Source organism: Neovison vison, chromosome 6, assembly GCF_020171115.1.
Source record: "Neovison vison isolate M4711 chromosome 6, ASM_NN_V1, whole genome shotgun sequence".
In the NCBI taxonomy this organism is placed as follows: domain Eukaryota; kingdom Metazoa; phylum Chordata; class Mammalia; order Carnivora; family Mustelidae; genus Neogale; species Neogale vison.
In genome coordinates, this window is record NC_058096.1 from 195,605,285 (window position 1) to 195,631,116 (window position 25,832).

At 38.1% G+C, this 25,832-nt stretch overlaps 1 protein-coding gene across 4 annotated transcripts in view; it reads left to right on the forward strand.

Annotated features, from left to right (window-relative positions):
• Nucleotides 1–25,832, forward strand: part of FHIT (fragile histidine triad diadenosine triphosphatase) — a 1,399,398-nt gene that overhangs the window by 330,672 nt on the left and 1,042,894 nt on the right. The window contains exon 5 of one of the 4 annotated variants that reach the window (XM_044253281.1): nucleotides 16,808–16,867. The exons of the other annotated variants lie outside the window; for them this stretch is intronic. The gene's annotated coding sequence lies outside the window, so the exon portion shown is untranslated. The remainder of the gene's footprint in view (nucleotides 1–16,807; nucleotides 16,868–25,832) is intronic. 4 annotated transcript variants of the gene reach the window in all.

Genomic DNA, 25,832 nt, shown 5'->3' on the forward strand with positions numbered 1-25,832 from the left:
CATCTACATTCTAGAAAAGACTGTAGATGCTCCTAGTGGGTTGGGAAGGGTATGTGGCTAGGGATCCAGATAATTAATGGTGACTGGGGGGTAGAGGAGCCATGTTTCTCTCTGAAGGTCCTATGGACACTTCTGGAGCTGAGTGTAAATTTGACATGTTGTACATAAATCTGATCTTTTTTCTCAGCTTATGGCATTGGAAATTTTTGTTTAGTAAATAATGCAAAATGCCCATTAATATTTTGACAAAAACTGACAAAATCTGAGGAATTTAAAGCTACAGGAAAGCTCAAACATGTCACATCACTTAAAGTGCTGCCGTCCGGCCATTGACTTGGGCCATGTTGCTTCACTCATTGATCACAGAGACCCTGAAACCATTCCACAGGCAGGATGGAGCGTGTTTAAAATGGAATGCCAGAGGCAGGGACTCAGCTGAGTCTTCTCTTTTTACTGGCCCTTAACACTACTGATATATAAACTAAATTTTGATATCAATGAGGATAAAGATAGGAGAATCTACATTTAAAAGTGTGTAAATTAGCAGTCATCGTTTTGAATATTATGTTCACCTGTTTCATCTATTTGGCAGTTCCCTGTGGTACCCAGAATAAAACTGAAACTCCTTAGTAGAGGATGAGGGCCCCCTGGAACTTCCCCATTTACCTGTGTTTCCCTCTTCACCTCCCCTTATTCCTACAAATGTTCTGTACTTCACTCTGGCATTACTTCATATCATTTCCCTAACATTGCAGGTTCACTTCTCTTAGGCTTTTGCACATGCTTGGAAACTCCTTGAAGTACTGAACCTTTAGAATCCAGTTCACAAATTGCCTCCAAGAAGCTTCTGCCAATTCTCCCCAACAGTGCAGCTCATTCTCTCTGTGTCAGCACTCTGACCATTACACACTTGCATATTTGCTCTTAAAACACATTATTTTTACATGTCTATTCCTCCTGCCAGAATCAGAGTTCCTGGGCGCCTGGGTGGCTCAGTGGGTTAAGCCGCTGCCTTAGGCTCAGGTCATGATCTCAGGGTCCTGGGATCGAGTCCCACATCGGGCTCTCTGCTTGGCAGGGAGCCTGCTTCCTCCTCTGTCTCTGTCTGCCTCTCTGCCTGCTTGTGATCTCTCTCTGTCAAATAAATAAATAAATAAAATCTTAAAAAAAAAAAAAAAGAATCAGAGTTCCTTATAGCTGAATGACATTTCAACTCAATAGGAACCAGTGTGTATGTATGTATGTGTGTATATATATACACACACACACACACACACACTCACATATATATATAGAGAGAGAGCTAATATATATATATTAGCTCTCCCTACATCTCTTATTTTTGAGTTTCTGCTAAGATTCAGGAACTTAAGGCTTTCAAGTACTGAATGAAAATGACAGCCAACTTGGAATCAACCCAGAATCCTATAACCAGTGAAAACATTCTTCAGGAATGAAAGGAAGTCAAGATATTCTCAGATTAAGGAAAACCAAGAGAATTTGTGACTAATAGAGCTACTCCAAAAGAATAGCTAACAGAAAGGAAATGATTAAAAACAGCAAACAAACAAACAAAAGGAACCCTGGAACAGAGAAAGGAAGAAAGAACACAGTAAGCAAAATACTGGTAAATACATTAGGCTTATTTTTTCCTCTTGAAATTTCTAAATTATATTTAAAGATTGAAGTAAAAATTATAGTACTCTCAATTTGGCTGCAAATGATTACAATATTTAAAATAATTGTAAATGGAGACAGTAAAGGGACAAAAAGGGAGGTAAGCTTTCTATACTTTATTCAGACTGGTAAAATGACACCAGTCATTTTGTGTTCTCAAGTTATAAATGTATAATACCTAGCGCAACCACTATAAAATTATACAAGGAGATGTACCCCAAAACACTTTAGATACATTAAAATACAGTTCCAAAAAAATGTTCAGATAACCTACAAGAAGGCAGGAAAACAAAAACAGAAAAACACAAACCAGAGAGAACAAAGAGCAACCAAAAATTAAATGGTAGGCTAAGTCCTAAAATATCAACAATTACATTAGATAGTCTAAATATGCCACTTAAAACAGAGATTGGCAGAGTTGTTTAAGAAACATGACCCAACTATATACTGTCTATGAGAGACTCACTTCAAATATAACAAAAGAGGCAGATTAGAAATGAAAGGAAGTAAGAAATATTATCATGCATGTATTAATTAAAAGAAAGTAGGAGTAGCTGGTTTTTCGAAGAAGTTAATAAAAATGACAAACATCTAGGAAGACTGGCAGAGACAAAAGGATGGAAGACACAAATTACCAATATCAGGAATGAAACAGGATATCACAATAAGCCCTGAAGATCTCAAAAGGATAGTAAAGAAAAGAATGCTTGCTGTGAACAACTCTACACACATAAATTTGACAACTTAGAAAAAATAGATTTCTTTCTCAAAAAACACCAACTTTTTTCTCCATGATTTACCCAGTATGAAATAGATAGTTTGAATAGTCCTATAACTATTAAGGAAATTGAATTCATTTTAAAACTCCCAAAAAAGAAATCTCGGGCCCAGATGATTTTGATGGAGAATTCTACTCAACATTTATGGAGGAATTAACATCAATTTTATAAAGACTCTTCTAGGAAATAGAGGAGATTATAATTAATTTTATGAAGCTGGTATTAGACACCAAAACCAGGCAGAAACAATATAAAAAAGAAAACTATAGATCAATAACCTTCATATATATAGACGCAAAAATCCTTAACAATATATTAGCAAGTATAATTCATTAAAAAAATACACATGATAACCAAGAGACCCAGGACTTGTTCAATATTAGAAAACCCACCAGTGTAATGCACCATATTTACAGATAAAAGAGGAAAAAACTCACATGATTTTATCAATTGATGCAGAAAAAGCTTTTAACAAAATTCAGTGCTGATTTATGATCAAAACTCAGAAAAATAAGAATAGAGGGGAGCTTCCTCAACTTGATAAAGAACATCTTTTTAAATTACTCACAGTTAATGTTATACCTAATGATGAAAGATGGAATGCTTTTCCCCAAGTCAGGAAGTAAGGCAAGGATGTCATTTTTGCCACTCCTGTTCAACATAGTGCAGGGATTTCTAGTTGATGCAGTAAGGCAATAAAGAAATAAAAGGCACAAAGCTAGAAAAGAAGAAAGAAAACTGTCACTACTTCTGATGACATGATTTTCTATTTGGAAAATCCTAAGTGATCTAAAAAGAAAAAAAAAAGTCCTCTTAAAACTAATAAGTGAGTTCAGCAAGTTGTAGGATATAAAATAAATTTTAAATATAAGTTGTATTTCTGTATACTAGCAGTGAACAAGTAGACACTGTAACTAAGAATATAGTGTATTGGGGGCACCTGGCTGGCTTAGAGGAGTGTTTGACTCTTGATCTCAGGGTCTTGATTTCGAGCCCCAAGTGAGGTACAGGGATTACTTAAATAAATAGTTTTAAAAAGAATAAAATTTATAGTAATTCAAAAATATGAAATTCTTAAGTATAAATCCAATAAGACATTTACAGAAGTTGCATGCTGAAGATGATGTAATCCTGAAGAAAGAAATCAAAGAAAATTTAAATAAGTGGTGAAACATACAGTGTAATTTGGAAGACCCTGCCTAGTAAGGATACCAATTCTCCCCAAATTGATATACAGGTTTAATGTAGTTGCTACCAAAACCACAGCATGATATATGTATTTTTTTTAGGTAGACAAGGTTGTCCTAAAATTTATATGGAAACAAAGGAACAATATTAGAAAAGAAGAATAAAGGGGGAGCAATAGCCTACCCAATTTCAAAGCATATAGGATAGCTACTATGTGGCTGTTCTTAGAGTGCGAAACACATGCATCAATGGATCAGGATACAGAACCCAAAAAATAGATCTAAATGAATATGCCCAACTGACTTTGAACAAATATGCAATTTCCCTCGATGGAGAAAAGAGAACCTTTTCAATAAATGGTCCTGGAAAGTTGGCAAAAAGTGAACCTAAAACTTAATCTCACGCCTTATTTAAAAATAACTCAAAATGTGTCATGGACTTAAATATTAAAAAATTCCATAAAACTATAATGCTTACAGATGAAAACATAAGAGAAAATCATTGTGATCTAGGGCTAGGCAAAGAGTTCTTAGACTTGACACTAAAGAGGATGCATAAAGGGGAAAAAATGATATATTGGACTTCATCAGAATTAAGACTTTTGCTCTGTTGAAGACACTGTTAAGAGGATGAAAAGACAAGCTTCAGACTGGGAGAAAATATTTACAAACCACATATCTGAGAAAGCACTAGTATCCAGAATACATAAAGATCTTTCAAACTCAACAGTAAAAAAAAACAAACAATCCAATTAAAAAATGAGCAAAAGTCATAGACATTTTGCTGAAGAGGTTACACAGATGGCAAATAAGCACATGAAAAGATGTTCAACATTATTAGCCATCAGGGAAATGCACATTAGAACCACACGATGTATCACTTTACACTTATCAGAATGGCTTTAAAAAAAAAAAATCCAGTGATAGCACCAAGTGCTGATGAGGATGCAGAGAAATTGAATTACTCATATAGTGCTGGTGGGAATATAGGATGGAAAATGGTTTGGCAGTTTCTTACAAAACTAAACATGCGCTTACCGTACTCTTGGGCATCTATCCCAAGGAAATGAACATTTATGTTCACACAAAAACCTGTACACAAATGTGCCTGGAAGATTTATGTGTAATAGCCCCAAACTGGGAACAACCCAGGTATCCTTCACTGGGTAAACGGTTAAACAAACTGGGACTGGTACCCAGCAATGAACCTTTGATCCGTAGAGACTATGTGACTGAATCTTCAGGGATTTTGGTTGAGAAAAAGACAAAGCCAATCCCCAAAGATGACATTCTGTATGATGCCATTTATAGAACATTCTCGAAATGACATAATTATATAAATGGAGAATAGATTTGTGGTTGTCAAGTGTTCGGGAAGTGTATGGTAGGATGGAGATGGATGTGGCTGTACAAGGGGCAGTAAGAGGATCCTTGTGGTGATGGAAATATTCTGTATCTTGACTGTATCAATGTCAATATCCTGGTTGTATTATTGGGCTATAGATTTGCAAGAAACTACCACTGGGAGAAATTGGGTAAAGGATACATGGAATCACTTGTGTTTTCTTCTAACTTGCATGTGAATCTCCAGTTATCTCAAAATGAGATGTTTAATTTTAAAAAGGGGAGGGAGTATGAACAAAAAGAATAGGGGAAAATATAGCAGAATGTAATTGTAGATGCTGCCTTAAAAGGCTGGAGACGTAGAGGTTTAGAAGGTTCTCCTAAAGGTTTAAGAAGGTAGGAGTAGAGAAGTGAAATCTAAACAAGAAGTTTAGAAAGGGTCAGGAAGTAATGGCATTATAAATCAAGGAAAATTGAGAGTTAATGAATATGAAAAGAATGTTGACATATAATACATAGCTAATAGATCCCCCAAAGCCCTCCCTTGCCCTGTGTAGCCTAGGAACTGCTTCTCTCATCCTCCTCTTTCCTGACTGGGGAGAAGACAGAAGGGGGTGAATTATAGGGTCTGTGACTGGGGTTACCAGGCAGAGCGAGGATGAAAAGAGGGCGTATTGAGTTAAAGCCTCCGTAATGAGGCTCTCACACTTTCCTACTTAGATCCCAGAATCTGTTAATTAATGATAGCCAGGTTTATAAACCTGAGGCAGGAAATTGGCAGACACTGTTCTGGAGAACTTGACCAGCCCAAGGACACAGACCTGGAAATACCAACCACCAGGACTTCCTTCAAGCCACTCACGCTAGGCCTGCATTGTTCAGTATGGTAGCCATTAGCGATACGGGGCTACTGGGCCGTGAAATGTGGTTAGTCTGATTTGAGATGGGCTATAAACGTAAATCACACTGAGAATTTTGAATATGTCATGTTAAAAAAAAAAGGAAAATATCTTATTAATTTGTATTACATGTTGAAATAGTATTTTTACATATTGGATTAAATAAAATATTAAAGTAATTTAAAAACGAGGAGCCTGGGTAGCTCAGTCGTTTGAATGTCAACCTTCGGCTCAGGTTGTCATCCGGGGATCCTGGGATAGAGCCCTGTGTTGGGCTCCCTGCTCAGCTGGGAGTCTGCTTCTCCCTCTCTCTCTGCTTCTCCCCCACTTGTGCTCTCTCTATCTTTCTCTCACTCTCTATCTCAAATAAATAAATGAAAGTTTGAAAATGAAAAAGGGGCTGCATTTCTGCCAGATGGAAAGCAAGAAAAACAACTTTTATAGAGCCTCAGTGTTTTTATTAGTAAACTTCAAGCAACATGGTATTAACACAAAGGGAGCAATCAGCCAAGAAACTGAAAAGAAAGAAAGTCCTAGTCTCATGTATATGATTTATGTGATGCATTTTTCTCTAGCTATTTTGGTTGCTGAACCCAGAAGTAGGCAGGCCTCCTGGATACACATATGGATTGTTTCATCCTCCTGAGTTCATCTTAAAGTCTGGATGAGACTTACGCACACTTCAGAAAATAGCCAAAGTCCTTCATGTATCAGTAGGAGGGTGTCCAACCTGTGTGGTTTGTTGAGTGAGTTAGTCTGTTTGGATTGGAATCCTAGATGTGCAATTTAGTGATTGATTCAAGCCAAGTGACTTTCTTTGCCTACGTGTCCTCATCTGTGGAATGGGACTAAAAGTAATAGTATTCCTTTTTTTTTTTTTTTTTTAAAGATCTATTTATTTGAGAGAGAAAGAGAAAGAGAATGCAAGAGCAAGTGGGGGGAGGGGAAGAGAGAGAGAGAGAATCCTGAAGCAGACTCCCCTCTGAGTGTAGAGCCTAATGTGGGGCTCGATTCCAGGACCCTGAGATCATGACCCTACCCGAAACAAGAGTCGGCCACCCAACTGACTGAGCCACCAAGGCACCCCCAAAATAATACTATTCTTTTTTTTAAAAAAAAGATTTTATTTATTTATTTGACAGAGAGAGATCACAGGCAGGCAGAGAGGCAGGCAGAGAGAGAAGGGGAAGCAGAGCAGAGAGCCTGATGCAGGGCTCGATCCCAGGACCCTGAGATCATGACCTGAGCCAAAGGCAGAGGCTTTAACCCACTGAGCCACCCAGGCGCCCCAAAATAATACTATTCTTAAGGTCATTGTGAAAATGGCATGATTTAATGTATGAAAAGTGCTTAGTGCCCAACACATAGTAAGCACTGTGTAAATGTTATCTTTATTGTCCCTGTGGGCTAGTGACTCTAATATCATGTCTAATCCCTAGGACATTCTGTAAAGAAGCAGTGTTATCTGGGAATTGGAGATTTAGAGAAAAAGATTTTATTGGTCTATTTGAGAGAGAGAGAGAGTTATCAAGAGAGAGCACGAGTGAAGAGGAAAGGGAGAAGCAGACTCCCCACTGAGTAGGGAGCCCAACGTGGGGCTTGATCCTAGAACCCCGGGATCATGATCTGAGCTGACGGCAGATACTTAACCGACTGAACCACTGAGGCGCCCCCAAAGAAGTCTTTTTTAAATCATCCTAAGAGGATAGTGAACCTGTCTGCGCGGTGGATGGTTAAGAGCTGGGCTCTGGGGTTGGAGATTGTTATGTTCAAATCCCGATTCCACCACTTAGCACAGTCAGGTGGTGCTGGACGGGCTAGTCAACTCCCTTCTCCAACCTGGCATTGTGAGAGTTTCTCCCTCATAGATCGTTATAGGGATTGCATTAGATAATGCATGGAAAGCCCTTGGCATACTAAGTGCTGTGTAATTGTTAATTTTTTATGATGTGATTTTTATTACAAATATGATCTAAGTCTCAAGAGCTAGTTAAGTGGTAGAGCTACAACCGAAACTCCAGCAGGCCTTTTTATTCAGTGCTCTCTCTTCTCTACTTTGCTACCTAATTGGTTGGTTTTCATTCATCCTATTAGAGTCTACATTTATAAAGTCAGAGTTGTTAGTGAAGATTTCATAAGAACACTTTCCCAGAGTTTTTTTTTTTTTGAACTGCCAAGTCCAGAGACTTAGGATGTAGCTTGGTGCTGAAGTAATTGGCTCTTTTAGTCTTGCATTCTAAGAAGTTCTCCTAGGGTAAGGTTGAGAATCGTGAGAGGAACTCTCACGTTTGGGTAATTGCCTTCAGGAATATATTTCCTTATGAAAACACACGTGATTCAACGGCATCTCCTTCCTTCCCTCACCACGCCGTTTTGAAAATCTCATGATATATCTTCACACTCTTATTCTCGGAGTTTCCCCTTTTAACTATTGCCTCAAGTACCAACACTTAATATTGTTTTCTTTTCAGTTTATCAACTAGTTGGGGAAGTGATGTACTTGGTAGCACTGAAGTGTTTCTTCAGAATACAGAAATGATTTAATCTTAGGAGGATAAAGAAATGACTTAATTTTCTACTGTCCAAGGACTGACGCATCCTGAAACTGGTCATTGCCAGGTACTTGAAGCAAAGGCTACATGATTTACTGATACTACGTCACGTCAACAGCCAGTTCGTGTTAGAGATTAATTCAGAAAGCCTCATTAATATGTTGAGCTAATGACAAGGATGACATGTTCTAATACCTCCTTCAGTGTAATGTTTGTTGTGTGTGTGTGTGTTTGTGTGTGTGTGTGAGAGAGAGAGAGAGAGAGAGAATTGGATTGATTTGGCCATGAACAAGACAGAAACGTATAGCACTGTAATATCTAATAGGTGTCTTCCAAATTTCTTTTAACATTTTCACCCTTCTTCCTGGTAGTTAACCACACAGATTATTACTATAGTTTCATTTCCCCAGTGTGGAGTTTTGATATGAAAGGACTAACAGTTCTTTTCCAAAATAACTGAGAAAACATCAGGAAATAGAATGGCAGAAGTATTTCAATTTTGTCATGAAGAAGCTTATCATTTTCCCCCCGTGATTTAGACATCAATTAAAACCATGACATTTCTCTTGTTTTGAGTAGCATAGGAGTAAGAGACATGTTCTGTTATAAGGACCCTCATTCCCTTCAAAAAATCTTGAAGGATACCTTAAAGTTCTCTTACCACTTTCTTCTAGTGGTTTCCACGGTGGTTCTGTTTGGTTAATGAGCTGCTTCACGGTGGCAAACATGATAAATTTTTCTTTTTCGAGCTCTCGCTCTCATACTAGAGATTAGAGAAAAGTAAGCAAGTTTCACAACCCCCTGCGCCCTGTAACTGAATCCAAGTTGAGCTGGGTAAGGTTTGTGGTCTTCATTTATACATTCACCAATCAGAAGTTACTAAATGCATTTCGTTGAGGATCTATGTTAGGTACCATGAAAACTTCAAAAGGTGCTTTGACAGTTCCCCAGACTTAAAGAAACTGGCCCCTCTGTTCCTCTTTTATTTTCCCTTCCTTTCCCCCTTCTACCAAGTCCCCAAAGAATTTGAAGCTATCTACCAAATTAAAGGTAGCTGGCCAGCAATAGAACAATTAACCATAAAACAGAAATGTGACAATCTTTACTGCCGTAAATTGGTAGGTCCTTGGAATGAACCAAATTTGATTGTAAGTTTCCTGACCCCTAAGGCAAAAGGGAATTATTTGGTTTATGTAGCATTGCTTGTCTGACCAGAGAAAGCATTACAGTTTTTCCATGGACATGGAATCTCTTGGGAACAAAACTAAAGACAGGGGACGCCTGGGTGGCGCAGTTGGTTGGACGACTGCCTTCAGCTCAGGGCGTGATCCTGGAGTCCTGGGATCGAGTCCCACATCAGGCTCCCAGCTCCATGGGGAGTCTGCTTCGCTCTCTGACCTTCTCCTCGCTCGTGCTCTCTCTCACTGTCTCTCTCTCTCAAATAAATAAAATAAAATCTTAAAAAAAAAAAAAAAAAAACTAAAGACAGAATTCTTGGTTGTAAATACTGACTCTAGTGCATTATTTATTTATTTGTTTGTTTATTTTATTTTTAAAAAGATTTTATTTATTTATTTGACAGACAGATCACAAGTAGGCAGAGAGGCAGGCAGAGAGAGAGGAGGAAGCAGGCCCCCCGCTGAGCAGAGAGCTTGATGCGGGACTCGATCCCAGGATCCTGGGATCATGACCTGAGCCGAAGGCAGAGGCTTCAACCCACTGAGCCACCCAAGCGCCCCACTAGTGCATTTTGTAAACAAAGGAATAAGTACTGGAATGTAAGACTGAGGGCATGCATCACATCTGCTTTGCTTACTGTTACGTCTTTGGGCTCAGAAAGTGACTCTTGGGGGTTATTTGATACATGGTTGTTCGTTTAATTAAATTGAACTATTCAATGTAGAATTTTGCACCAACTTTTAATGACAATGAAGACACACTACATACTCTGTGTCGTTGCATGTTGTGTTCTCTCTCCCTAGAATGCCAGCCTTCTACCCCTTGTTTAGTTCCTTCTCATCTTGCAAGTCTCACATTTATTTTCATTTTTTACTTTTTAAAAGATGTTATTTATTTATTTATTTATTTGACAGAGAGACTTAGTGAGAGAGGTAGCACAAGCAGGGGAAGAGAGAGAGAGAGGGAGAACAGGCTTTCCATGGAGCAGGGAGCCCTATGTGGGGCTTGATCCCAGGACCCTGGGTTCATGATCTGAGCTGAAGGCAGACACCCCAAGTCTCATGTTTAATTCAACTTCCTTTGTTTTAGTATCTCTTAGAATGATCACCTCCTTTCCTTTAGATCTCTTGACTCAGCTGGAAAAGACACACTCCCTGGGGGAGTCTTTGACTTGTGTGCAGGTCCCCTAACAGCCTCTACGAGTCAGAGATAATGTTTGATTTTGATCACCTAAAGAGCGCAGCCCTAGCATAGTGCTTATAGTCACTTATTAGATACTCAGGAAATACTTTAAGTGAATGTAAGTAATTAATTACTAAACAAGGCAGTGATTTGTGCTTCTAATGAACTTTGAAAATGATAATGGATGAAAATGTAGATACAGTCAAGCATAAGAATAGTGATGACAGCGATGACAATGATTTTTTTAAAAAGTAATGGTAACTACTCTGCTGAATTCTAACCATGTTCTGGGTCCTTTGCACAAGTTGTTTCCCTCATAACTCCATGAGGAAGGCAAAGTTACTGTCCCCTTTTTACCATCGAGGAGAATGAGCATAAAGATTGGCAGCCTGGATAGAGTCATGTATTTATTTGATTGGTAAAGCCCAGGATTCTAATGTTCTTTTTTATTATTATTATTTTTAATATTTTTATAAACACATAATGTATTTTTATCCCCAGGGGTACAGGTCTGTGAATCGCCAGGTTGATTCTAATGCTCTTAACCACGATGCAAAATTGTCTCCCTACGCTATTTTGCTAAAGCCTCCTGAGGTTTATGATCTGGAGGCATGAAGTGACTGTCCTCATGTGTCCTGAGGAGTGTGGGAAGTTACCTTGTGACAGCGCAACGTAACGGCTCATAGTGAGGCTTCAGCTGTGTTTCTACCTGGGAAGCGAGCACGTAGAACCAGAGGCCGTAGGATTCTTTCTTTTGTTCTCAGAGGATGGGCGTAGGATGGGTGTTTTACCCATCCCCTGTGGTGTGGAGCCCCCTTGCAGAATTCCTTCGTTGTGGCTCCGTTCACAAGGAATTATCATGTACTTCATTTGTTCATTTGAAAATTCCATGTTTATTGCAGTGCAGAGTAGTCTCATTATTGTAAGTAGTTGGACAAATTAAATGATTTGGTGTACTAGCTCTCTGAAAAGTCTGATTTCCATGTGCAGAATCATGGGTATCATCACCACGTCAAAGGCACAAAAATAGCACATTTACGTTGGTAACTTACTCTTAGCATTCCCTTCCTACCTTGTTTCTGTTGCTGTTGTGGTTGTTGTTGTTATTTAGATGGTTAGAAACCAACTGAAACCTTTCCTGTAGGATGACATACATGAAAATAATATTTAAATATTAGGGTCTTGATGGGGCGAAGCCAGGAAGGTAAATCCAGCCCCACACTGGCGCCTTCTGCCTCCTCAGTGCTTTATGTGCAGAAGTGGGGAATTGCCAGATTTTTCAGTAAGGGTTTGGCTAACTGCTTCTTTAAGGCCTTAAGGTCTTTCAAATAAGTGTACATATAAGGCATTTTTAAGTATACAATATTGACCCAGGAGGAAGCATTGGGTCTTTTGGGGAATTCATGATTACTGTAACTTCCCGCAAGCTTTTTTCCCTCCACCGATTCTCCCTCTAGGAAGAGAAGGAACGTTCTGACTTCTTTAAAGAATGACCTCCTTGCTTTAAGGAGAATCCTTTGATTATTAGCAGCAAAAATCTTAAAGCTAACTCTAGCTCTTTTTCTTAAATCCCAAATTCCATTTCGGAAGGGGAAAAAAAAAAATCTAATCTCAAGCCCTAGAACATAGAAGGTTAATGGTGGACTTGCTTCAAGGAGAGAAATATGAAAAGCAAAATTGCTAAGTCTGCGGAGAACTAATCAAGTATATTGTTCCCTTGATTCTGGAAAATTACAACGAGCCTTTTAGAAAGGTTGAAAAGATGTCCATGGCCTGCTCTCAGTTTACTTTGTCTGTAAATGCATGTTTCTCTCTTCCCTGTGGTTCCAGAGGTGCTGGTAAGTGCTGACGGTAATGGCTGCTGGTGGCCGGCTGCCTTTCCCCTGGCAGAGCTCTGTGTCTTTCCACACGACAGATGGTTCCCTCTGCTGGCTGAACATAAAGTCAGCCCTCCAAGCCGAGCCAACCCAGGATGAATCCTCATCATCAGTCTCACTGATTCCTTTAACGTGGTTTTGACTTTTATCCTTAAAACAAAACAAAACAAACAAAAAAAACCACAAGCATCTGTGACCAGTTTAACTGTACTTTAGAACTGGTGATGACTTCCTGCCTTCTTTGCTTCTCCATCCTCCCCTTCCCTCCACCTCTTTGCTTGTGTCTCCTTGCCTCTCTCCCTCTCTCCTTCCTCTCCTTCCTTCATTTGGAGAAAATGTTAAAAATATTGATGACCATGCAAAGGAATACAATAAACATCTGTATTCCCATTATCAAAAAAATGAGCATCTGTCTCTGCTTACTTATAGTTGCTTACAGATTGTTTGCTTAAGGAAATTATTGATGAAATCAAATTCCCTTTTTACTACCCCATTCTGTCTTTCCTTCCACTTTCTCTGGTGCTTGAACCTCCTGCTCAAAATTCCCCACCACGGGTTTGGGATGTTTTTGACCAGTTTGTTGTTTATTTTTATTCACACATATATAGGTATCCACAACTAATACATACTATTGTGTTTGCATGTTTAAAATTTTCCTTCTTGTTGTTCTTTTTCATATATTATTTGCAAAACTTATTTGTATTGATGCCTATAAAACCAACTGAATTCTTTTAACAGTTGCCTAATATTCCATCGAATAAATATAGCACATTTTATTTACCTATTCCCTTTTTAGGGCACCTTTTAGGTCATTTCCACGTTTTGCTATGCTTAAAAAAAAGTAAAACCACTGCAATGATCTTTCTAGTATATACACAAGGAATTGTGTATATGTTTCTTGAGCCCAGACAATACTTACTGTATTAATTTCCTGGGGTTGCCATAATGAAGTACCACACACTGAGTGACTGAAGACAACAGGAATTTATGGGCTCACCATTCTGGAGGCTGCAAGTCTGAAATAGAAGTGTGACCAGAGCCTTTCTTCCTCTGAAACCTGCAGGGGAATCCTTTCTTGCTTCTTCTTGGCTTCTGATACGTCCTAAGCATTGCTTGGCTTGGAGCTGCCTCTCTCCAGCCTCTGCCTTTGTCATCTCATGGTGGTCTCCCTGGGTGGGTGTATTCTCGTGGTCATCTTCTTCTAGGGACACTGGTCTTCCTGGGGGAGGAGTTCTTTCCCCTCCAGTATGAACTCATCTTACTCAATTATATCTACCATGACCCTATCTCCAAATACGATCACGTTCTTAGGTACGAGGGGGTTAGGACTTCAACGTACCTCTTTTGGTGGGGATAAAGCCATAATTTAACCATAAGACTCATCCTGACCACGCATCTCCTTTCCATTCTGTGTTTCTCCGGAGCACATAGCACTGTTTAATCAACCATGTAGTTTACATTTTTGTTATATTTATGGTCTGTCTCCCCCACCAGAACGTAGGCATCATGAAGGCAGGATTTGGGGCCATCACATTCACAGCTGTAGAGAACTGTGCCTGACATCTTAGCAGGAACTCAATATAATATTCATCAAATGACTGAGTATCTGTGTTTAATGACTACACTGAGCAGATCATGTAGCATGATATGGCCCAAAACCATTAGGTAAAGAAAGGAAGTAATTACCTTTAAACAAAATCTTAGGAAATGAATAGGAGTTTATAGTTGGGATACTTTTATTTCTAAGAAGGTCCTGTGAAGGGAATATTGGAGATAGAGGTCACAGCAGAGAGGAGCCAACCTGCTAGAGTATTAGTACATTGTCACTGAGTGTTTTATTGGCAGTGAGGTCCCTATGGCCTCCTGGTGACTTCTCTGTTTCAGAATTATCCCTGCAAGTAAGGTAGGGCACAGGGCTCTCACTTGGCCTGAATAACTAACTTATGCCAGAAACTATGCTTTAAACTCATTAAAAAAAAATTATCCTCCTGATAACTATTGTCCTCAGATATTATTATGCCCATTTGATAGAGATGGCAAGTGAGGCTCAATAAAGTTGAGCAGCTGTAGTAGAGACAGAGACAGTAAATGCCTTACCAGGATTCAAACTCGGGACCAACAACACACATTCCTTCCATTGTAAGTTTCCCTTGGAGTCTTGTGGACACCACAGTCTCAAGGAAAGAGAGTAAACTGACTCACAAAGTACTCTTTTGACAGATGATTTGTCAGAGAGCCCCATAAATCCAGAGACATACTCTTCCTACCAGACTTGTGGGTCAGCCTCATCTTTTTTGCATTATGAAACTCCAGTGCCAGGACTGGCCAGCTCTTGGGGAGGTTCAAAGCATGTAGCTGGAATAGTCCAGGACCAGAAATGAGAGGAGGGAGTGTCAAGGCACCGTCCTGCCCCTTCCTTTATGTGATCCTCTGTAGTCACTTAAGCCACGATCTCTCTTGTGTGGAGCAATGAAACACCTACAGAAGTCACGTGGGGACCTTTATTCTGCCCTTTTAACAATACCAATGCCGTTGTGCTAGCTGGTATTCATGGTGACTGTCCCCATGTAGTTGCCTAGAGACCATCCAGGTTACTGCTGAGAAGATCATTTGAATTTCTTATTCCTGGCGAAGTTATCCCAGGACCCCTGCCTGCCTAGATCCCCTATAAAAGCTCCATGCGTCCTGCCACTGAGCATTCTGAAGAGATAGCAGTAGTTGGAGAGGTGGTATTTACTTAATTTTAAATGTTTTCATGGAGTTTGATCCAGTCCATCTGCTATGGGTACAAACTTATAATCGTGGTAACATTCTTACGTACCTATAAAATAGAACTTTTAAAACGGTAAAATTCTGGGTTTCTCTGGGTTCATTTCCCTTGGAGAATTTATCCTCTCTCGACTTCTATTTGTAGCTGCCATTTAAAAATTGGGGTATAAATATTATGTCAGTTAAATAAAGGAGTGATGACTTCACTTCTGGAAGAAAGCACTACCTTTCCTTTCCATGAAATGCAGCTTAACTGTTACCTGATTGACATGCCATTATATGATTCTCCCCCCACCAGACAGTCACACACATTTTAATAATTTTTTTTATGTATGAAAAGTAAGGTTAAACAGCTACAAAACCCAGTTGTTATGTTTTGCGTAGCTTTGAGAGTGATCCCGGAATTGAAATGAAAATCCATGCAGCAGAAGGAGGCTTCTGATGGGAAACATGTCTCCTAAAATGGCAGGGGATCGTTCTTCGTCAGTGTAGGATAAATCTTAGAAAGAGACTAGACAATGGGGTAAAATAATCACATGTGTTTGAATGGTCTCATTGGAAAGGTAAATACACATTTTAAAAAGTAGCAATAAAGGAAGAGAAATGTGTTTGTGCAGTAAAATTTCCCCAGCATGTTCTCAGTGGACTGTGTTCATTTAACCCCTCGCAAGAACTCATGAGCCTACCCCTCTCCTTTTCTACCACCGCTTCTTGTTTTTATTCCCTTAACCATTACTCCCATTCTGAGGTCTCAGCAAACAATTCAGCATGTATAATAACTATAATACTGAATAGCCCCCATGTTCCAGAACACAAAGATATTGTACTCCTTTTCTTGCTTCCAGCCAAGACCCAGTCTCCTGTTTTCACTTTATACTATCTGCCCACTTACCTTTGGCCCTGCCTTTCTTTCCTCTCATTCCACGATCACTTTAAACTCATAGGTTTATGCAATTCTTACAATTAAGGGATTGCCCCTCAAATTTGTAGGATCCTCTTTGCTTAGAAAGACTTCTTTTTCCTCTCCTAATAGTAACAGGCATATGTTTCAGGACTCCAAATACCCACTCTTTGCTTTTTCTCTTCTTTAAGAGGACTCAGATTTCTGTTATTTACTGTGGGATCTCAGTTAACTCACTTAACCTCTCTGGTTTCTTCTCCCATAAAATGAGGCCAGTTGTAGGAACTACCTCATAGAATGGTTTTGAAGGATGAGGTGGCCACTTATGTAGAATGATTAGCAAGGTACCGCACATACAGAGGCTCTCAAGAAATGCTAAGGGTTATTATTAGAAGGAAATGTGTACTACCAACTCCTGTTGGTATTTAAGGATAATATTTTCAATATTCTATTTCTCTTAGGGTGTTACCTATTATGGTTTTCAATGAAGAATGTAGGAGTAACTGAGACCACAAAATAAGGTAAAATAAATAATGTGGCAAAGCACCATGCAGATAATCTTTGGTAGTCATGAGCCTGGACGAGCCTCATTACTTGGAGATTAAATGCTCCCACTGTAAGAGCCAGCAGATATGACTGATGTTTTATCATTTAACTTTATGCTGTGCTTTTATTCCAAATCTTCTTATGTACTTCGGAAGATGATCAAGGAAGCTCTGAGTCTGACTTATGTTTCTACTTAAAACCAAAACCAAACATTGCTAGATGAGATAATGAGCGGAGGTTAAGTGTTTTGAGGAGAGAATTTCAGAAATGCAAAGTAATATCTTCTAATTGTTTTTACTTCTTTCCACTTCTAGTATGGCTCAGTAAGGTTTATTGAATCTGACACTCTCACAGATAGCAACTATAAAATACGAGACAAAAAAATTACCTGAGGCCCTAGAGAGTGAAAATAAACAGGTATATCCTAGAGGGGAATTGAGATTCAAAACTTGGAAGCATGGACAAGTGCAGGGTATGTTCCTCATTTTACAACTTTTAGACTGAGGGTATGGTGAAATTAATGTCATTTAGGGTGGCTAACTTCAATAGAAAAACCACACTCTTTTTGGTTTGAAGCCCCAGCAAACAGAGTTCAGGGCAACCACAGTCATTGGAAAAATGAAGCTAGAATTCCGGAAAGGAGAGAGGCAGACAGGAGGAAACTCCCAATTCTGTGTGTAAATCTTTGACTGGTCCCAAAGCCATGCTTGCGTGGAATAGACACAGCTAACATCAAAGAACTGAACTGAGATTTAAGTTGCTGCCCAGGAGATAGTTTTCAATTTGAGCATAACCAAATGAATTACCTGCTGTAACAAATAATTCAAGGCTCTTCAAAGAACTGTAATAGATTTCAGAGTCTTCACGCCATCATATTCGCATTCATACATTCGCATGATACAACCCCAAATTATATAACATATGAAGAACCAAGAAAACATGACCCCCTTCTGAAGAGAAATGGCAATTACCTGAGATAACTCCAAGATGACCCAGATGGGGGAATTAGCAAAGATATTAAAGCAGCCATTACAACTATACTCAGTGAAGGACAGAAAAATATACTCACAATGAATAAAAGCATAATAAACAGAAGCTACAAAAAAGAATCAAATAGAAATTCTAAACTTGAAAAATACAATATTAGAAACAAAAATTCACTGGTGAGCATATATTTGTTAGAAGTAACAGAGAAAGATGTCACTGAACCTGAAGATAAAATTAATAGAGGTTTTCTTACTGAAGAATAGGAAGAAAAAAGATTTAAAGAACTGAACAGAATGTCCTCCTTGTACCTTGTAAGAGTAAAAAGTTCAGAAATTCTAAATAAATAAATGATCAAAATAAATAAGTAAAATAATTTTAAAAATGAACAGAGAAAAATAAACAGAATCCCAAGGACCTATGTGACAAAAATTAAAATGTCTAACGTGTATAACTGTAGTCTTAGGAGAGGAGAGAGAGAATGGGACAGAAAAACATTTGAAGAAATAATGACCAAAATATCCAAATTTGGTGAAAAAAGTAAATGTATATACCAAGAAACTCAGCAAACTCCAAAAAGGATAAATTTGAAGAAAACCATCCATAGGTACACTGTATTCAAGCTACAGGACACCAACAAAAAAGAGAAAATCTTGATAGTAGCTGGAGGAAAATGGTATATTATCTTCTGGGGAACAATGCTTTATAATTATAAAGAAACTACATCGGAAACTACAGAGGCTAGAAAAAGTAAAAAAAGTATTTTTAAAGTCCCCCCACCTCAAAAAAGAAAGAAACAACAACAAAAAACCCTGTTAATACAGAAATCCATTTATAGTCAATATGTACCAAAAATATCCTTTGAGAATAGAGGCAAATTAAAGACATTTTCAGATAAAAGTAAACTAAGAGAATTCATTCATTGCCAGCAAACCTATACCACAAGAAATGCTAAAGGAAATTATTCAGGCTGAAGTGAGATAATACCAGATGTAATCTTAAATCTTCAAGGAAGAATGAAGACTATCAGAGATTGTAAATACAAGAATTTTTTTTCATATTCATATCTTTAAGATATATAGGATGCTTTATAGACAAAATTATAACACTACCTTGTGGTGTTTATAATGTACTGTGTATAGATGTAGTGCATATGACAATTACAGGATAGAGGATTAGGGGGTACAGTAAATGGACTTACACAGTTGCATAGTTTTCAAATTTTATATGAGGTGGTATGAAATTAACTCTAAGTAGACTGAAAGGTCAAGAATGTATATTTGAATGCTTAGAACAACAACAAAAAATCCAAAAGATAAAATAGAATCCTAAATTTTTTTGTTTTGTTTTTTATATTTATTTATTTATTTATGTATTTATGTAATATATATTTATTTACTTTAGAATCCTAAAAATTTTTTAAATGACTCCAAAAGAATTGAGGAAATTAGGAACAGAGGACAAGAAACGAAAGAAGGAAACAGAAAATAAATAATAAAATTTCAGCTCTAAATGCAACCATATCAGTAATTATATTAAATATTAATGGACTAGATACTTTATTTTTTATTTAGTTGATTTAATTTTATTAACATATAATGTATTATTTGTTATGGGTCTGTGATTCATCAATCTTACACAATTAACAGTGCTCACCATAGCACATACCCTCCCCAATGCCCATCACCCAGCCACTCCGTCCCTCCCACCTTCTCCCCTCCAGTAACCCTCAGTTTATTTCCTGAGATTAAGAGTCTTATGGTTTGTTTCTCTGGTTTCGTCTTCTTTCATTTTTCCCTCTCTTCCCCTATGATGCTTTGTCTTGTTTTTAAAATTCCTCATATCAGTGAGATCATAATTGTCTCTCTCTGATTAACTTATTTTGTTTAGCATAATAGCCTCTAGTTCCATCCATGTCATTGCAAAGGTCGAGATTTCATTTTTTATGGCTGCATGATATTCCATTGTGTGTGTTTGTGTGTGTGTGTGTTCACACACCCCATATCTTCTTTATTCTTTCATCTGTTCATGGGCATCTAGGTTCTTTTCATAGTTTGGCTATTGTGAACATTGCTGCTATAAACATTTGGGTGCATGTGCCCCTTCAGATCACTACATTGGTATCTTTAGGGTAAATGCCCAGTAATGCCATTGCTGGGGCATAGGGTAGCTCTAGTTTAGACTTTTTGAGGAACCTCCATACTGTTTTCCAGAGTGGCTGCACCAGCTTGCATTCCCACCCAGAGTGTAGGAGGGTTCCCCTTTCTCTGAATCTTCACCAACACCTGTCATTTCCTGACTGGTTAATTTTAGCCATTCTGACTGGACTGAGGTGGTATCTCTTGGTGGGTTTGATTTGCATTTCCCTGATGCCGAGTGAGGTTGAGCACTTTTCCTGTGTCTGTTGGCCATCTGGATGTCTTGTTTTCAGAAATGTTTGTTCATGTCTTCTGCCCATTTCTTGGTTGGATTATTTGTTCTTTGGGTGTTGAGTTTAATAAGTTCTTTATAGATTTTGGATCCTAGCCCTTTATCTGATATGTCATTTGTGAATATCTTCTCCCATTCTGTCAGTTGTCTTTTGGTTTTGTTGACTGTTTCCTTTGCTGTGCAAAAGATTTCGATCTTGATGAAGTCCAAATAGTTCATTTTTGCCCTTGCTTCCCTTGCCTTTGGTGATATGTCTAGAAAGACGTTGCTGCAGCTGAGGTCGAAGAGGTTGCTGCCTGTGCTGTCCTCAAGGATTTTGATGGATTCCTATCTCACATTCAGGTCTTTCATCCATTTGGAGTCTGTTTTTGTATGTGGTGTGAGGAAATGGTCCAGTTTCATTCTTGCGGATGTGGCTGCCAATTTTCCCAACACCATTTGTTGAAGAGACTGTCTCTTTTCCATTGGACATTCTTTCCTGCTTTGTCAAAGATTAGTTGACCATAGAGTTGAGGGTCCATTTCTGGGCTCTCCATTCTGTTCCATTGATCTATGTGTCTGTTTTTGTGCTAGTACCATGCTGTCTTGATGATTACAGCTTTGAAATAGAGCTCGAAATCTGGAATTGTGACGCCATGAGCTTTGGTTTCCTTTTTCAACATTCCTCTGGCTATTTGGGGTCTTTTCTTGTTCCCTATAAATTTTAGGATTATTTGTTCTATTTCTTTGGAAAAAGTTGATGGTATTTTGATAGGGATTGCATTAAATGTGTAGATTGCTCTAGGTAGCATAGATATTTTCACAATATTTGTTCTTCTAATCCATGAGCATGGAACGTTTCTCCATTTCTTTGTGTCTTCTTCCATATCTTTCATGAGTATTCTGTAGTTTTCTGAGTACAGATTCTTTGTCTCTTTGGTGAGATTTATTCCTAGGTATTTTCTGGTTTTGGATGGAGCTGTAAATGGGATCAACTCCTTAATTTCTCTTTCTTCTGTCTTGTTGTTGACGTACAGAAATGCAACTGATTTCTGTGCATTGATTTTATATCCTGCCACTTTACTGAATTCCTGTATGAGTTCTAGCAGTTTTGGAGTGTAGTCTTTAGGGTTTTCCACATAAAGTATCATATCATCTACAAAGAGTGAGAGTTTGACTATTTCTTTGCTGATTTGGATGCCTTTTATTTCTTTTTGTTGTCTGATTGCTGAGGTTAGGACTTTTAGTACTATGTTGAATAGCAGTAGTGATAGTGGACATCCCTGCTGTGTTCCTGACCTTAGGGTAAAAGCTCTCAGTTTTTCCCCATTGAGAATGATATTCACTGTGGGTTTTTCCATTGATGGTTTTTATGATATTGAGGCATGTATCCTCTATCCCTACACTGTGAAGAGCAGGGATGCTACTCTCCAAGAAAGAGATGCTATACTTTGTCCAATGCTCTTTCTGCATCTATTGAGAGTATCATTTGTTCTTATTCTTTCTTTTAATTTTTTGATTTGTTATTGATTATTATAGATTTATTTGTGGATGTTGAAGCCTTGCAGCCCAGAAATAAATCCCACTTTGTCGTGGTGAATAATCATTTTAATTACTGTTGGATCCTATTGGCTAGTATTTTGGTGAGAATTTTTGCATCCATGTTCATCAGGGATATTATGGACTAAATAAATAAAAAGCAGAGATTATCTCATAAGAAACTCTTAATCTCACAAAACAAACTGAAGGTTGCTGGGTGGAGGGGTGTCGGGAGAGGGTGGTGGGGTTATGGACATTGGGGAGGATATGTGCTATGGTGAGTGCTGTGAAGTGTGTAAACCTGGCAATTCACTGACCTACCCCTGGGGCTAATAATACATTATATGTTTATAAGGAAATTAAAAAAAACTTTTAAAAAGCAGAGCTTATCAGAATGGGTTAATAAAAAAAATAAGAACAGCTATACTCTGTTACAAGATAACCTTTAAATGTGAAGATACAGATAAGTTTATATAAATTGATGGGAAAAGGTACACCATGGAGACAGTCAGCATGAGAAGTCTAGAGTGGCTATATAATATCAGACAAACTAAACTTTAAGATAAAAAGTATTACCAGAGATAAAGAAGAATATTTTATAATGATAAAATTGTCATTACACTAAGGTGACATAAGAACTTAACTGAATGAAAATACAATAAAATTCCTAGTGAGATCACTTTAAGTGTTTTTGAGTCCAGAATCTTTCTGAGGACTATTGTGAGTTGAGATATGGGTATATCATCATTTTAAGTTAACAGCCATTTAGTAAAATTGTGAAATCAAAGCTCAAGGCAAGTGAAAAAAAAAAAAAAAGCATAATTGGAGAATATAGCTTTCTGTATATTAACTGCCTATAAGTTTTTCATTACACATTGTTATGCAATGTTGTGTTTGTTTCATTTAATGCAGTTATGTGTTTGAACACCTCCCATGATCCAGGATTAAGTGAGGGATTTAATCCCTCAAACACAGTTCATATTTAATTGGTATGTACCAGAATAGCTATTAAGTGCATTCTGTTTAATACCCTCACCATTACTAGTCATTAAATATTTTGAATATTACCCCTGCTTACATAAATTAGAATCTTTTCACTCATTTGTCAGCAGAAGAATCTATGGCTCTGAGATTCAGTATGTTGCCCAATGTCATGGGACTGTGGATGGTCAAGCCAGCCTTTAAGTCCAAGTTTGTGTTGCTTCCAAAGCTCGCACTACACCATTTCTTCTGAGGAAGTATCACTGATCCATTGTTATTAGGGTATGCTTATGAGGATCTATGGTTTCCTTTCCTGGACTCCCTTTGGGACAAAGGAATATTTTTGTGGTATATCTGCCTACATTCTTGATACAGTCAGTGGCTGTGACTCATGGGGAATTTGCTCTTTGAAACAGAGACAGACCCATGATTGTGGCCCAGTTCTCTAGGTATGCTACTGTATGAATTATCAAACCTGAAAACTTCATATGTGTTCATTCTTGATAGAGTTCTGTATTTCCAGTAGACACGTTTATAGTACAAAGTTAGAGATTGTTGACAACTTTCCCAGATTTCTATGTGCCCTAGGAAATGAAAAAAGAGTGGCAAGTCTGGATCTTGGACCAGCAGGAGGCCAAATTATACATCAGTGCATGGAGTTCAGAGCAATAAGTAATTTCTAAATGATGTTTAAGAATTACACATTTGAGTTTTAGTACTTCTGATTAATAAAACTGCATTTATATCTTAAAGTCTCCATATTTCAGACTTTCCAAGTGTTACTATGCATCAAATAATAACACTGGATACTTCTGCAAATGTTCTTTCTGAATCTTCATAATAATGATAAGCAATAGATATTATCCCCATTTTTGTAATTTATTTATTTATTTTTAGAGATTTTGTTTATTTATTTGACAATGAGAGTGAGACCCCTCTCACTCACAAGCCTCCTTACTAGCTAGCTAAAAAACCTGTACTTCATATATGATGGCTTATAACCAATTAAAAGAAGGATAATAAAATATGCATAGAAAATCAGGAAACAAATCCATTAGCCAATATTGCTATAGTACTGCAAATTTTCACGGAGTGCAAAAATTGACTGAGTTTTCTGACAGGCAGAGTAAAATGGGAAACATAGGAAGTTTCTTATTTTCTTATTATTATTTTTAAAAAGATTTATTTATTTATTTGTTTGTTTGACAGAGAGCTAGAGAAAGAGCACAGTAGGCAGAGGGAGAGAGAGAAGCAGGCTCTGCTGAGCAGGGAGTCCAACGTAAGACTCAGTTCCAGGACCCTGGGAGCATGACCTGAGCTGAAGGCAGACACTTAACCGACTGAGCCACCCAGGTGCCCTGGAAGTTTCTTTTTCTTATCATCAGGCAAGATAAAGTTATGTCAGAAGTTTCTCATATGATCTCTAAGTTTACTTCCTGTTTTTGAGATATTATAAAAATGGAATAATGACACCTACCTTTCAGAATCTTGACAGGATTAATTGAGACCACATTGGTGTGTAAATGTTAGTTTACTGTTGTTCTTATAGAACCCCAATAAACTCTCCTGGTAGAAATCTCAGGAGAGTTACGCTATAATTAACTTTGTTTAAAATCCATACTCCGAACTTCTGTGTGTCATCTAGTTACTATTTATGTAAGTCCCCCTATGTTGTCAGCAACCATGAGAAGCATTTTATAGTCTTCTCCAAACAAAGTAGATGCTATTGTCCTCATTTCATAAATAGGACACTGAGCCCCAGAGAAGTGATGTCACTTGACAAGGTCACACATAAGGGTTTTGGTCAGAGTTTGAACTCCTATTTTTCTGTCACCAAAGCCCATTTTTTCCCCTGTACATTACACTGCCTCTGAAATATTAAATAATGTAACAGTTTTGGCATTCTTTCCAGAAATCATTCTGGTTTATAATGTAATCACTGTGAAGAATCAGCCCTTACTGGGTTAGAATTTGTGTAATGTGAAATCACAAACGGAGTCATGACTCAAAAGTCTCCACGTAACCTCTGACAACATCAGAGAAACTTTTGTTATCTATATTTTATGCTTATGCTTTGTTTTTAAAAAGTAATTTCTTTTTTTTTAGATTTTATTTATTTATTTGACAGAGATCACAAGTAGGCAGAGAGGCAGGCAGAGAGGGAGAGGAAGGGAAGCAGGCTCCCTGCTGAGCAGAGAGCCCAATGTGGGGCTCGATCCCAGGACCCTGGGATCGTGACCTGAGCCAAAGGCAGAGGCTTTAACCCACTGAGCCACCCAGGTGCCCCTAAAAAGTAATTTATTTGTCAAGACTTGAGGAATTGGAGAGTGACAGAAAGTAAGGTCACCCTGGGTCTACCAGTGACAGCTTTGCCTCTACAGTTGGAATGTTTCTCAACTGTAAGTCTTATTTAATGAAAAGAGACCCCAAAAAACCCTTTCTACTAATGTGTAGTGCTCTCTTGTCAGTTTGAAATGAGCAAACTGTCAGCCTGCCGATTACCATGCATACAGTATGTGCTCATTAAATCATGCACTGTGGGTTCCTTCAGGTTGTCAAACTGCTTAATTGAAAAAATGTGTAGTGTTGCTCTTATGGGAAAGAGGCACCAATCAAAGGACTGGAGAGCTTACTCTTAATATCTCAGAGTTTGCTTTCAACTGCAGCCAGGAATCATTCCGTTTTATAGTTTTGATTAAAGGACTATCCCTTCTGCATCTTTTTTTGGTTTTGTTTATAATTCCAACACTGTAGTTATAATGGAGTTGCTTTTATAATAGAGCTAGTAAATCACTCTGCTGGCAGATAAAAACCAAAGGAAAGGGCTTGGGTTCTTTGTGAAGTCACAAGAAGGCTGACTTGGGGGTGTTGGGGCTGAAACACACTGGGGATGAGATGGGCGTGGGTTTTATATTTGCTGTGTTTCTTGTAGTGTTTTCATTGTAAGAAGTCTGGGCCCTATCATCACCTCAGTGGGTGGGTTAATCCTATCTGAGAGCTAGTAAATACCTTTAAGCTAGCAGTGTT